The sequence below is a fragment of the Cnephaeus nilssonii genome (genome assembly GCF_951640355.1).
Source record: "Cnephaeus nilssonii genome assembly, chromosome: 14".
Lineage (NCBI taxonomy): Eukaryota > Metazoa > Chordata > Mammalia > Chiroptera > Vespertilionidae > Cnephaeus > Cnephaeus nilssonii.
This window is the reverse complement of record NC_137085.1, coordinates 43,986,761-44,000,170: the sequence shown is the minus strand read 5'-3', so window position 1 is coordinate 44,000,170 and position 13,410 is coordinate 43,986,761. Positions and strand designations below refer to the sequence as shown.

General features: G+C 43.9%; 1 protein-coding gene across 3 annotated transcripts in view; it reads left to right on the top strand.

Moving 5' to 3' along the window:
• TJP2 (tight junction protein 2) overlaps positions 1–13,410 on the top strand; it is a 110,308-nt gene that overhangs the window by 21,195 nt on the left and 75,703 nt on the right. For 2 of the 3 annotated variants that reach the window (XM_079789896.1, XM_079789892.1), the window contains exon 2: positions 3,539–3,659. The exons of the other annotated variant lie outside the window; for it this stretch is intronic. The gene's annotated coding sequence lies outside the window, so the exon portion shown is untranslated. The remainder of the gene's footprint in view (positions 1–3,538; positions 3,660–13,410) is intronic. 3 annotated transcript variants of the gene reach the window in all.

Here is a 13,410-nt window from a genome sequence, read left to right as displayed (position 1 = left end):
CTGACTGGCGATTTCTATTGGGCTGGTAGACTAAATAGTGAAGCCAATATTTCTCCCAAGAATTCTGTCTCATTCTTTCCAAGAAGTATTCTGATTACTACTTAACGTCATGGATAGGTTTTTGGAATTGCAACTTTAAGTGAAACGATGTATAATGAAACCAATATTACCATAGGCTAATTGATATAAACAAGAGTTAAGTTCCTGTGGTATGTTTCTGGTCACAAAAACATCACCAAACTTCGAAATAAAGGCGCAAAACACATCTCATCTTAAAACATTTTAGAAATAAATGTGAGCAATACAGACATTTAAGAGAGATTACTAAAAACAAGATAATTCCTTTCCAAACTGCTGGTTCTAGTTCAGGGTCCCTGGTGACCAGAGCCCATCTCCGCCGCTCAGGGTGCAAGGTGGGAACCATCTTGGACAGGACACCCTTCACAGCAGGGCCACCCACATACACACACCCACACCCACACTCACTCAGACTGGCCCAGTTGGACGCCATTCACCTTGGGTGCACACCTGTGGGATGTGGGAGGAAATGGAAGGAAACCCGAGTCCCGGAGAAAACCCATGTGGACACGGTGAGAACATGCAACTCCAGCAAACAGTGGCCCTTACGGAATTGATTTTATTTTTTAATCAACGTTATAATGAAGCCAGGTTGAAAGAAATGGTATTGCTCAAGGACCTGCTGTCCTTGTAATAAATACTGCATAGTGTTCAAGGGGGGGAACACGCGGGACATTGGTACCACTCTCAGCAATAAAATAAAATTTAAAAATGTAAGGCAATAAAAATATGCAATTGACTAGACAAATACGTGTTTCAAAAAATTGCTCATGAATCAATGTTTGTACATTTTAAATACGCTAAGAGAAGTTGCAAGGTTGGCACCCTCTGATGAATTATTTGGATAAATTCCTCTTATAAGAGACTAAAACTCCAATATGTGTTTTCTTTTTTAGTATATTTTTATTGATTTCAGAGAGGAGAAGGAGAGAGAGATAGAAACATCAGTGATGAGTGAGAATCATTGATTGGCTGTGTCCTGCACACCCCACACTGGGGATTGAGCCCACAACCTGGGCATGTGAACCTGGGCATGTGCCCTGACCGGGTATTGAACCGTGACCTCCTGGTTTATAGGTCAATGCTCAACCACAGAGCCACACTGGTTGGGCCCAATATGTGTTTTCTAAAAAAAAAAAAAAGCAGCTGTTTTTGCATTTTAAAACATAATTGGAAGTCAGGTCATGATTCAGTTTTCAAAATGTCCTGGAATTCATTCAGCACCAACTCCCTCCTTTTTGTACTTTTTCTTGGCTGTTAACAGGGCTGTGCTCTTTGGCATTCTACTTTGCAAACAGTGCAGTCACATGATAAGCCCAAACCACCAGCTACCAACCAATTGGCTGAATGTTGCAAGGTCGCTGAAATGCAGATTGGAGGACTTGTAAACATGTGCATATTTACCCCACGGCCTGGCACATAGTAGGTGCTCAGCAAAGATTTGCCCATGCTTACTCAGTTTTAGTATAGTCACAAATGAAGAAAAAAGGATATAAAAGAGAAATGGACACCCAAACACAAAAATAGAGTTGCCTATGGATTTTCCTTGTAACACTGTAGTTTTCTAGCTCTCACTCAGGTTACCTGAGAATAATTTTAAATATTTGTTAATACTGTTGCAAACCAAGAATATAATTGAGTTCTTCCTGCCAAGTTTTCTCTTAATTGAAAGGTGGCCCTAGTCAATTATGGTGTGCATCAGAAATGGCTGCTTGTTACTGGTGGTTCCTACACAGGTCAAAAACTTCAGGAATGTTATGAAAGAAAGTTAAAATGAGGGTGTCATAGAAGTGCAGAAACCGGATTTCGTTGAAAGGCAAACCAGTTAATTAAAAGAAGCAAGTTCTCTTTAGAGCTGATACCTGTAGAAACATTTCATATTAAGGCCAAAAGCATAGCCAAGCCCATCTTGATTGGCTGGCTGTTTATTTATCTTTGGAAGTAATAAAAGAAACCATGTATGGGGCAGGCTCTAATCCTGTTGCTTGCTTTGTAGGATGTCCAGATGGCCTTGCTTTAGCCAGTGCCTACATTTCCTGCTGATCCTTGGAGAAGGGAAATGTGTCCCCTGCCTGTACAAATAAAATCAACACTATCTTTTATTTCTCTTTCATTGTGTAGGGAATGTTTTGCACACACGCCACAGTCTCACTTTGTCTGGTAAACAGCAGAGTGTCCAGAACTGGTGAGAAGCCACATTCTTCCTCCCACTGGAGCAGTGCTCTGTGGCTGCCCTGTGTCCAGGCCCAGGCCCAGGCCAAGGCCCAGGCCCAGGCCCAGCCCCGAAGCGAGCTTGTTTCCTTGTGCTGTTTGAAAGGCACATGCGGGATTAATAAAAATGTCCGGAAGGGCTATTTCTTGGATTTTCTAAGGATAATGGGTAAAAAAAAGAAAAAGTACTTGCCATCTTTTCTACTTGTGGGCAAACCACGCACATAAAGATGAGCCGGTATTATAAATGCAGTGGAAAATGAATTCCCATTTAGTTTTCAATGCTTTTCTCTATTGTATACTTTAAAATGGTAAGTTTTATGTTGAGTGTATTTTACTACCATTAAGAAAAAAGTTTTCTCTTAATATTTTTCCACCTGCCGAGTATGTTTTTAATCTCAAATTCTTCTAAGATCTTGTCCTTCAGGATGACCTTCAGGTAGATTGATGATGCCAAATTTTACATGGGTAGTCATTTTCTCCAATTAAAAAAAAATTTTTATTAGAGAGAGAGAGAGAGAGAGAGAGGAATCATTTTGTTGGTCCAATTATTTATGCATTCATTAGTTGCTTCCTGACTGGGGATTGAACCCACAATCTTGGTATATTGGGATGATGCTCTAACCAACTGAGCTACCCAACCAGGATGATTAGACTGAAAACATTAGGGGCAGCAATTCCGTTCTTAGCTATAGATCCGAGAAACATTAAAACGTCCACATATGTACTTGTGTTCACAACAGCCAAACAGTGGAAACAACCCAAATGTCCACCAGCTGATGAAGAGATGAGTGAAATATGATCTAACTAAACAATAGAATTGTATTTGGCCATAAAATGGAATGGAGTTCTGATACATGCTACAACATGGGTGTAACTTGAAAATATTATGCCAAGTCAAAGAAGCCAGTCACAAAAAGGTCACATAGTGTATGAATTGATTTGTATGAAATCTCCAGAAGAGGTAAATCGATAGGGATAAAAATTGGACTGGTGGTGCCTAAGGCCAGGGTGTGAGGAGGAGAGGGAATTAGAGGATGATGGGTAATGTCCAAGGGCTTTCTTTTTTTGAAATAGTGACAACTGTTCTAAAATGGATTGTGGTTATGGTTGTACCACTCTGTGAATATACTAAAAACCAAACTATAAATGGGTGAGTCATACAGTAGGTGAAGTGAGCTGCATTTTCCAAGATCTCTCCGTGCTGGGAATGACCATGCTGGGTTTCTAACAACCCTCTCTTTTTCAGGGCACGGAGTACCACATTGTTATCATCTCCCTGTGAGTGGGACTGGCACCCCAGCTGTACCTCCGGGCACAGGTGCTCCACGAAACACAGACTCCTGCCTGTGCACAGCCTGCTTCACCAGGTACTTGCTTTCTTCTTAAAAAAAACACACACACCAAAAAACCCCACACACATTTTTATTGATCTTAGAGAGGAAGTGAGAGAGAGAGAGAGAGAGAGAGAGAAACATCAATGATGAGAGAGAATCATTGATTGGCTGCCTCCTGCATGCCCCTTACTGTGGTTTGAGCCCAAAATCCGGGCATGTGCCCTTGACTGGAATCGAACCCGAGCCCCTTCAGTCTCGCAAGCTGACACTTTATTCACTGAGCCAAACCGGCTAGGGCGGTACTTGCTTTCTTTGTCTCTCATCAACCTAATTACTGGCTCTCCTCCACCAAAGTTTGATATAAATTATTTCATGTCATTGAGGTAGTCAAGGCCACCATTTTCAATGTTAACATCCTATTTACTAAAAAAACAGAAACATCTTGTCTGCACTTATGGTCTGAATTGATAGGTATAACTTTGGCTATATATTAATTGAGGTTCTTCCTGTCTAAAGCATGTAAGTTCAACTCCCAGGGTTCAGGATAAATGCCTAGCAAGGTGTTTTGGTGCCTGTGGTTGTAGGTCATTCTGGCAGGTCACCTTTCTCCCATTATCTTTGAGGTAGAAGAATTACATAAAAGACTGGCCTCTAAAGATTAATTATGTACATGCTTTTAGTGGAAGATGAAGAGTGAGTATTATGTATTTACTGATTCAATTTTAAGTATGAATTAAATGGGATTTACAAGGTATTAAACTGTATTTTGACAGATGCTGGGATGTATTCTTAGTTATACTTTAACCCCTGATTATAGACCAGTCTGTGATGGCCGGCTGGGATGGGGCTAGAAATTTTTTGTTATGCGCTTGTTTTGTCATTCCTGTCTGTTTAAGCTCCCGGCCCCTGCTGGGGTGGAATCCAGGTACACGTCAGTGCTGGAGTTTAGAGGCGTGTGAATAGCACACACAGCTGTTCAGATCTCAGCACTCCTGCCTTCTAATTGTGTGATCCCGGGCACATGTCTCCATTTCTTGGCGCCCCACATCTCCGTCTATAAAAAGGGAATGTTAACATGAAGCTAAATGGGTTCGCATATAGCGAGCCCTGGGCACATACCAAGGCCTTGCTTGGAGTCCAGTTGTCCAAATGGGGACACTAGAATGGGGAAGTCCTCAGTTTCCACTGCCCCAACGGGGCTGGGCTGGGCTGGGGTTGTTGATGAGATGATCTACATAGAGCTCTTAAAGCTTCCAGCGTAGGAAGACATACTTGCCTAGACTCCAGAAATGGTTTTCCTGAAGATTTCTAGGTAGGACCTATCGATCGAGTCAAATGAGTAGGAGGTTCAGCATGGAATATGGCAGAGGGCGGTTGAAGCTGACATCGTGGGAGGGAAGGCTTTTTCTGCCTTAAACAAAATACCTCCCTGGTTCTGATTTCCTGTAACCACACACCTTTCCGCACCAGTTGGTTTCCCAAGGCAGTGCCTTACTCCAAAGCTCTCCTCGGTATGAGCACTGAAGGGTGCCCTCCAGCTGCTTGGCAAGCTTGGGGGGAGGATTTTTTCCCACAGCATCCACATCGCTCTAGTTTCAGATCCAGCAGGTATTTATTAAGAGCCTTTTATTTGCCAGGCACTGGGCAAGGGGCTTTCACCCGTATTGTTTATCCTCAGAACAACCCTGAGAGCAAGGTATTCCTAGCTCTCTTTTGCAAATAAGGAAACCGAGATTCAGTGATTTCAAATGATTTCCTCAAGATGTACAGCCCCCGACTTCCAAATGCAGTGAGATTCCTGGAATACCAGCTGGTTTCCATGCGAACTCTACAGAGCTTGAAGACGGAACACCTAAACTCAGATAGTAAACAGCTTTTTCTCAAGGGCCAGTTCTGATCAACTGGTAGTGGCTGCCTAGAGTAAGGATTCATAGGCCAAGTGTGTTGAGCAAGAATGTTGGGATCCACTAGCCATGTCTGGCCTGGGGCGAGGAAGGTGCCTGTAGAATCTAATCTGCCTTTGACCTGAGGTTTCTGATCATCAGCCGCTACCTGTTCTGCCCGCCTCTTCAATCTTGGAGTCTGGAGAGCACTGTTTGCCTGGTGTTTGTTGCTTGATACTTCCAGGGGCTTTGGTGATCACTTTTCTGACATGGCAAAGTCATCTTCACCTCTTTGCTTTCAGAAAGGATGTTAAGAATTTAGGCAGAGACTCACTTTCCTAGACACGGCTTCTCATTGGTAGGGCAGTTTAGGTATCTTAGAGCTATTACCAACTCACCCCATTGTATGGGCTTAGGAAAAAGTGAGTTGTAAGTGAAGGCCCCTCTGCAGTCCTCGCTCCCTTAGGAGCCCCTGAGTCTATAGTAATACTGTGCTGGGGGAGCTCACACCAGCAGCCAAAGCCCTGCCTACTGAACTGGATAAACCCAGAACAGTTGTTCTGAAACTTGAGCTGCATCAGAATCACCTGAAGGGCTTATTAACAAAGCAGATTCCTGGGTCCCAGCTCCAGAGGTTCTGCTTCAGTCAGCCTGGGGCAGTGGTCGGCAAACTCATTAGTCAACAGAGCCAAATATCACCAGTACAACGACTGAAATTTCTTTTGAGAGCCAAATTTTTTAAACTTAAACTTCTTCTAACGCCACTTCTTCAAAATAGACTCGCCGAGGCCGTGGTATTTTGTGGAAGAGCCACACTCAAGGGGCCAAAGAGCCGTATGTGGCTCGGGAGCCGCAGTTTGCCAACCACTGGCCTGGGGCGAGGTCCAGGAATTTGCATTTCTAACAAGTCTCCAACAGGCTGATACTTCGGGTGTCCGGATCACTCTTTTAGAACCATCCACCTGGAAAGGACTTGTGGCCGCTGATGAAGAACGTGGGCTTGTTTGGGCACGGTGGGTGTGGCCAGTTTCCCTGCCTGTGGTGAAGAGATTCTTCCTCAACATTCAATGAGTACCTCACACAGCCCTGCCTGAGGGAAATCCAGAGGCCTAGAAGGCTTGTCCTGGGGGACAGGGGATCTAGTTTGGAATCAGTAATTGCATTGCTGTGTGGAAAGGGCTGCACTCACCCCTGTGAGGGCGTGTGAGCAGAAGGCTGAGGCAGTGACTAAGTGAGGGGGGGCCTCCGTGGGAGGTGATATCTGAGAGGAAACTTGAGGATGAAACGTTGTTGGCCAGGTATGCCAAGAGGGGAGAAGAAGCTCGAGAGCAGAGGCTACATCAAAGGGCCTCGAGGTGCCGCAGGAGGCCGGAAGGAGAGTGGTGTGTGTGTGGTGAGACTTCCATTGTAACTCCAGTATGACGTGAAGTGTCAACCTGCAGTAGTAACAGTGAGAGCTTTCCGATGATTTGGGTGCTATGACAGTATAGTGGGTGCTGTGCCAGCTGTTTTACCTGCATTGTCTTCATTTAATCCCCATACCCACCTTCTAAGGTGTCGGTCCAACTATAATCCCGATTTGTGTTCGTTTCCTAGGGCTGCAGTAAAAAAACTGGGTATCTTAAACAATAGACATTGATGGTCTCTGTTCTGGAGGCTAGAAGTCAGATCAAGCTGTTGGCAGGGGTGGTTCCTTCTGACACTTAGGAGGGGAGGACCTACCTCTTCCTGCTCTCTGTCCTTGGCGTGTAGACGGCCGTTTTCCCTCTGCGTGTCTCACCGTGCCTGAGTTTCTCCTTTGTATAGAGACACCAGTCACATTGGAGAAGTGACGACCCTAAAGACACCACTTGAACTTGATGACCTCTGTCAAGACCTCCCTCCAAATAAGGTCACATTCTGAGGTCCCAGGGGTTAGGACTTCAACATGTAAAAATTTTTTAAAAAAATATATTTTATTGATTTTTCACAGAGAGGAAGGGAGAGGAAGAGGGGTAGTTAGAAACATCGATGAGAGAGAAACACTGATTCAGCCGCCTCCTGCACACCCCCCACTGGGGATGTGCCCACAACCAAGGTACATGCCCTTGACCGGAATCGATCCCGGGACCCCTCAGTCCGCAGGCTGACGCTCTATCCACTGAGCCAAACAGGCTTCGGCTCAACATGTAAAATTTTGAGGGGTCACAATACTCCGCATACCACCATTTTACAGACGAAGAAATGGAAGCTTAGGGAGTTTAGATAAGCTGCCCGAATCACACAGCCTTTAGGCTGAACCGTGTAAACGGGCCGTTTGTATAGGTCACAAACCGTTGAATAGTGGCAATGTCATAGGTTAAACCCAAGAAGTAGCCGAGCTGGGACTTGTTGAAACACAGGTGTCTGTCTGACTTCATAGTTGTGCTCTTTCACCCAGTGCTTTCCTGGCTTCTAGCATTTTTTTTGTTTCTGCTCTGTTTTCCCCTGGTTCCTGGGAAAAGCAGGGATGTGGATGGAGGGAGATAGGGTACCAAGCACCCAGCTTGTTAGTTTGAGGTTCTTGAGTTTCTGAGTAAAATGCTCTTATATTACCGTTTTCTATCTTACCTGTTTAAGAAGGCCATGGGAAATTATGAAACACTTAAAATTCATGAAAGAAATGGGCTGTATTTTTCGAGATGATGTGCTGTTTTGCTATTAAAATGTTAACATTCCTGTAAATACACAGGCTGTGTATACTAGAAGATGTCCTATTCTTAATTTCCTTCTCAGACCAGCCTAAAGGTTCATAAACAATGAGTTAGCCTTACACTTGTATTACAGGTACATTTACTTGGAATTATTTCAGCATTCAGGGATTTCAAGCCACTTAATTTGTAGCCTTAGGGATTTTAGACAAATGGTTTTGTCACACAATAATTCCATGTTTTCCTCTCTGAGTATTTAAAGTAAAAAAGCATTGCTTCCAATACTTGTCTATAAAGATTTTGTCATTTTAGCAATTTCAGCAGACGTTCATCATGAGAAATTGGTACACCATTTAAATGGAAGAAAAATAAAAATAAGATGGGTTTATTCTTACTTTTGAGTGTTCTTGTTATAGCCTAACATGTTTTCCAAACAAAAGTTAGCGTGCATGGCTTACTCATGAGATCAGTAAGACAAGTGCTGGTCACCTGGCCTATCTCTGGGAATCTGAGCCGTCTGGACATTTTCAGTGTAGCACACAGATGAGTAATACTCAGAAGCTAGCTTCTGAAACATAAAATGTTAATTATACTCCTGCTTGTTGAATACAATCCAGAACCTAAGGATTAAACGATGACCAGGGGATTGCAAACCCAGAGCTCTCTCTCTTACCTTTCCCAGCCACAGTTCTGTTTTTCTTTTTTTAAAATATGTTCTTATTTGTTTTTTAGAGAGAGGGAGGGAGAGGGGAGAGAGAGACAGAGAGAAAAAAAAAAAAACAGTGAGAGAGAGAGAGAGAGAGAGAGAGAGAGAGTGAGAGTGAGAGAGAGAAACTTCAATCGGTTGCCCTCTGCACACACACTTCAACCAGGGATTGCACAACCTAGGTATGTGCCCTGACCTGGAATCTACCCGGCGACCTTTCGGTGCAGGGGATGACCCTCAACCAACTGAGTCACACCAGCCAGGGCCTCACAGTCACATTTCTTAATTCTTCCTGCTTATTTTCCTTACCACCACCTACCCTTCTTTCCAACACCTCCTCCTCCGCCTATTCTAGCCACTTCTGGGTCTAGTCCCTGGTGTCAGGTACCCTGTGGGGTGGCCCTGCACTGCCTGGGGACATGTTCATGGTGTCCAGCTCCTCCCTGGCTGGGAGTTGCCGTCTAATTTGCAATCAGCAGTCACAGTGCTGAGCCTGAGTGAGCCCCTAGTGCTGTGGTTGTGTGGGAAAGCCTGGGGGCACCTTATTTTATGATTCCCATGTAACCTGATGAAATTGAGGTAACGAATTTGCAACTAGCTTCTGTTTGGGAGGGAGGGATGTCATTATTGGAGCCCTGATTTGGGTACTGTATCACATTTCCATCGGTTGACTGGTTGGTGACAGCAGTTTTCAAGTCAGCCAAGTTTTTGACTTGTGTAGAGATAATCCAGTTGTATAGTGAGATTAGATAGAACATCCTGGACATTATTTCCTCACCTCATCATACTTATGTTGATATTTGAAATAATTATGGGTTTTTGAAAATGTAATTATTATTAATATATTTAAAAAATATATTTTTACTGATTTCAGAGAGGGATAGAAACATCAATGATGAGAGGGGATCACTGATTGGCTGTCTCCTACACACCCCCATGGGGGATTTAGCCCGAAACCTGGGCATGTTCCCAGACCAGGAATCAAACTGTGACTTCCTGATTCACTGGTTGATGCTCAACCACTGAGCCACACTAGCTGGGCTATTATTAATATTTGATATTTTAAATCAAATAATTATATATGATTACTTTTAATTCAGATGTTGTCTGGTTACTAAAATAACTCTACCAACCCACTTTGAAAGTGGTTTCATAGTATGCTAAAGTTACATTTGTCTCTCCTGATGGCTGCAGCTCAGTAGAATACATATAGTAAGAAAGAGGGACGCTTTCCCAAGAATCAAAACATTTTAGCCACTGGAGGATGGTTCTAGAGGCAGAACTAGATAAAAAAGAGAGAAGATAGGTAAAAATTAAAGTGTCATTGGGAATAATAGCTAGGATCGCTTCTGAAAAATAACAGAAAAACACTTTATATAGAATGTAAATCTCAGAGAGCTCTAAATCTCTTGGAAATAAATCTTGATTGGTTTGTTTAAAAACTTAGATAATAACTTTAGAGACAGGAAAATCTGAATGCCCCACACATTCCTGAAACTGAATGGAAGATTTCACTCTTGTGTTAATATCAGTCTCACGTCCCAGGTTAGCAAGGAATTTGAGGCACCTTCGGTAAGCCTGACTTGGTTCATGGTGGCTCGCCAGCCTGCTTGCTTCTCTTCAGTGCTCTAGGAGTGGTGGAAATTAGCTTGATGCAGTCTTGCTGAGAATACCACCAGAGATCATGGGACACAAAGGCTCAGACCAGAGTCAGCTGTCCTGCTCACACCATTTATTCAATTTATTCAACTTGAAAACACACAGCAAGAAGCAAGGGGAAAGAGATTAGAACACATTAACATAATTAGGTTGGGATACAAATAGGGTAAAGGGTCCACACTTGTGGAACCCTGTGCTCACACTGCCCATACGTCCTGTTCTCCCTGTGGTGTCTGCTCTCCTAGATGATGGTGTGGTCACAAAGAACAGAGTTGAGGTTGAACAAGGGTCTCAGCACATAGAAGTATCTAAAGCCAACTCATGCGTGCTCTATTGGAGGAATGCAGGGCAAGAATGCCTGTAGCTCACCAGCAAACTGTGTTTTATCTGTGTTTCAGCACAGAATATACTTGAGGCTAGAACTGGACATATTGGATGTCACCAATGGGTGATCAATTTAGGGATGACATAGCTATCAATCAAGAGGTAATACGAGATGACCTTTACATATTGTTAATATTTTATTAAATAGGAAATACTTATTAACAATAAAAATTCAAAGTTACACAATACTTTATATTATGATACTAGAGGCCCGGTGCACGAAATTCACGCATGGGGGGAGGGGGGTGTCCCTCAGCCCACCCTGCATCCTCTCCAATCTGGGACCCTTCGAGGGATGTCCGACTGCCCATTTAGGCCCGATCCCAGTAGGATCGGGCCTAAACGGGCAGTCAGACATCCCTCTCACAATCCAGGACTGCTGGTTCCCAACTGCTCTCTTTCCTGCCTTCCTGATTGTCCCTAACCGCTTCAGCCTGCCAGCCCGATCACCCCCTAACCACTCCCCTGCCAGCCTGATTGATGCCTAACTGCTCCCCTGCCAGCCTGATTGCCCCTAACTGCCCTCCCTTGCAGGCCTGGTCGCCCCCAACTTCCCTCCTCTGCTGGCCTGGTCACCCCTAACTGCCCTCCCCTGCAGGCTTGATTGCCCCCAACTGCCCTCCCTTGCAGGTCTGGTCCCTCCCAACTGCCCTCCCCTGCTGGCCATCTTGTGTCCACATGGGGGCAGCCATCTTGTGTGCTGGAGTGATGGTCAATTTGCATATTACTATCTTATTAGATAGGATTATATCTATAATTATATGTAAGTTATTTATTAAATTTATTAATATATTTTATGAAATAGGACTACTATTTAAGATTTACTTTGTCCTTCTATTAATAAGTAATTCTTATTTGTTTCATTTTTTTCACCTACATTTAACACAATAGTTATTCTGTTTATTTGTATCTTTTAACACATCTTACGGTTACTAACTTACTATCGACACTAGACACATCTTATGAATTCTACCTGAGTCTCACAAGCTACTTGCTTCCTCATTATTACTGCAAAATAAACCTTAGGAGTTTCATCCATCTGGTTTTTCTCCTGTCCTCTATACTAGTTTTAAAAATAACTTTAAATAGAAGAATTTATTTAGCAGATTATAGCACTAATTCATACAAATGGAATATTATGCAGATAAATAATGATGATATCGCTCTATATTGCCATGAAAAAATAGTTAAGCAATATTCTTATGTGGAATAACAGGTAGCAGAAGAGCATGTCTGGCATAGCCCAGGTGTAAGAGGTTGCATCCGATATCTACATGCTTACCTGGTCAGAGAGGTACCTGGAAGGATGCTCCTCCTGTCACTAACAGTCGTTTGCTCTGGATAGTGACTTTTGTTTGTTTGTTTGTTTTTGGTTAATCCTCACCTGAGGATATTTTTTCCATTAATTTTTAGGGACAGTGGAAAAGAGAGGAAAAGACAGAGAGAAACATCAATGTGAGAGAAACACATCGATTGGTTGCCTCCTGCACGAGCCCTTATCAGGGCCTGGGCTGGGGAGAAGCCTGCAACTAAGGTATGTGCCCTTGACCAAAATCGAACCTGGAACCCTTTGGTCCATAGGCCGATGCTCTATCCACTGAGCCACACCAGCTAGGGCTGTATAGTGACATTTTAATTGCATGGTGCTATATTTTTATGACCTACTCTATGGTTTGGGTAAATAAGCAAGTATCAGTTATATGAAAATGATTGAAATCCAGATTATGTCTGCATACACATACATCTAGCCTACCTAATAATAGACAAATATGCAAATTGACCATACCTCCGACACACCACAAGCCATGCCCACAAGCCACGCCCACCATCCAATCAGAGCGAGCATGCAAATTAACCCAAACCAAGATGGCTACAGCCACAGAGAGCAAGGTTTCCTAGGTAACAGAGGAAGCCAAGCTTTCCACCTGCCCTTGCCAGGCCTAAGCCTCCACTCAAGCTACAAAGTTTCGATTATAGAAGGTAAACAAATTCAAACAAATGGCGGCAGAATGGAGCTTGAGAGAGCAGGCCAGGGTTGCCGCCGGCAACAGGGGAAGCAAAGCTTTCCGCACATCCTGGCCGGGCCCACCCGCTTAAGGCAACAAAGTTTCAATTATAACCCCAACAGAAATGGCTGCCGGCCTTGGAGGGAGCCCCAGGCTTGGCTCCACTCAGGCTACAAAGTTTCAATTGTAGAAGGAAAATAAATTCCAGATACCAGGGCCTCCACTTGGGTTGCCAGGGGGCGTGGCCGGCCTGCAAACCACCACAGGCCCCTCGCTCAGGCCGCCCCACGCCCCAAGGGAACCCCCACCTGATCCGGGACACCCTTCAGGGCAAACCAGCTGGCCCCCACCCCTGTACCAGGCCTCTATCCTATCTAATAAAAGAGTAATATACAGATTGATCATCACTACAACACACAATATAGCTGCCCCCATGTGGTCAAAGATCCTGCCCCCATGTGGACACAAGATGGCCAC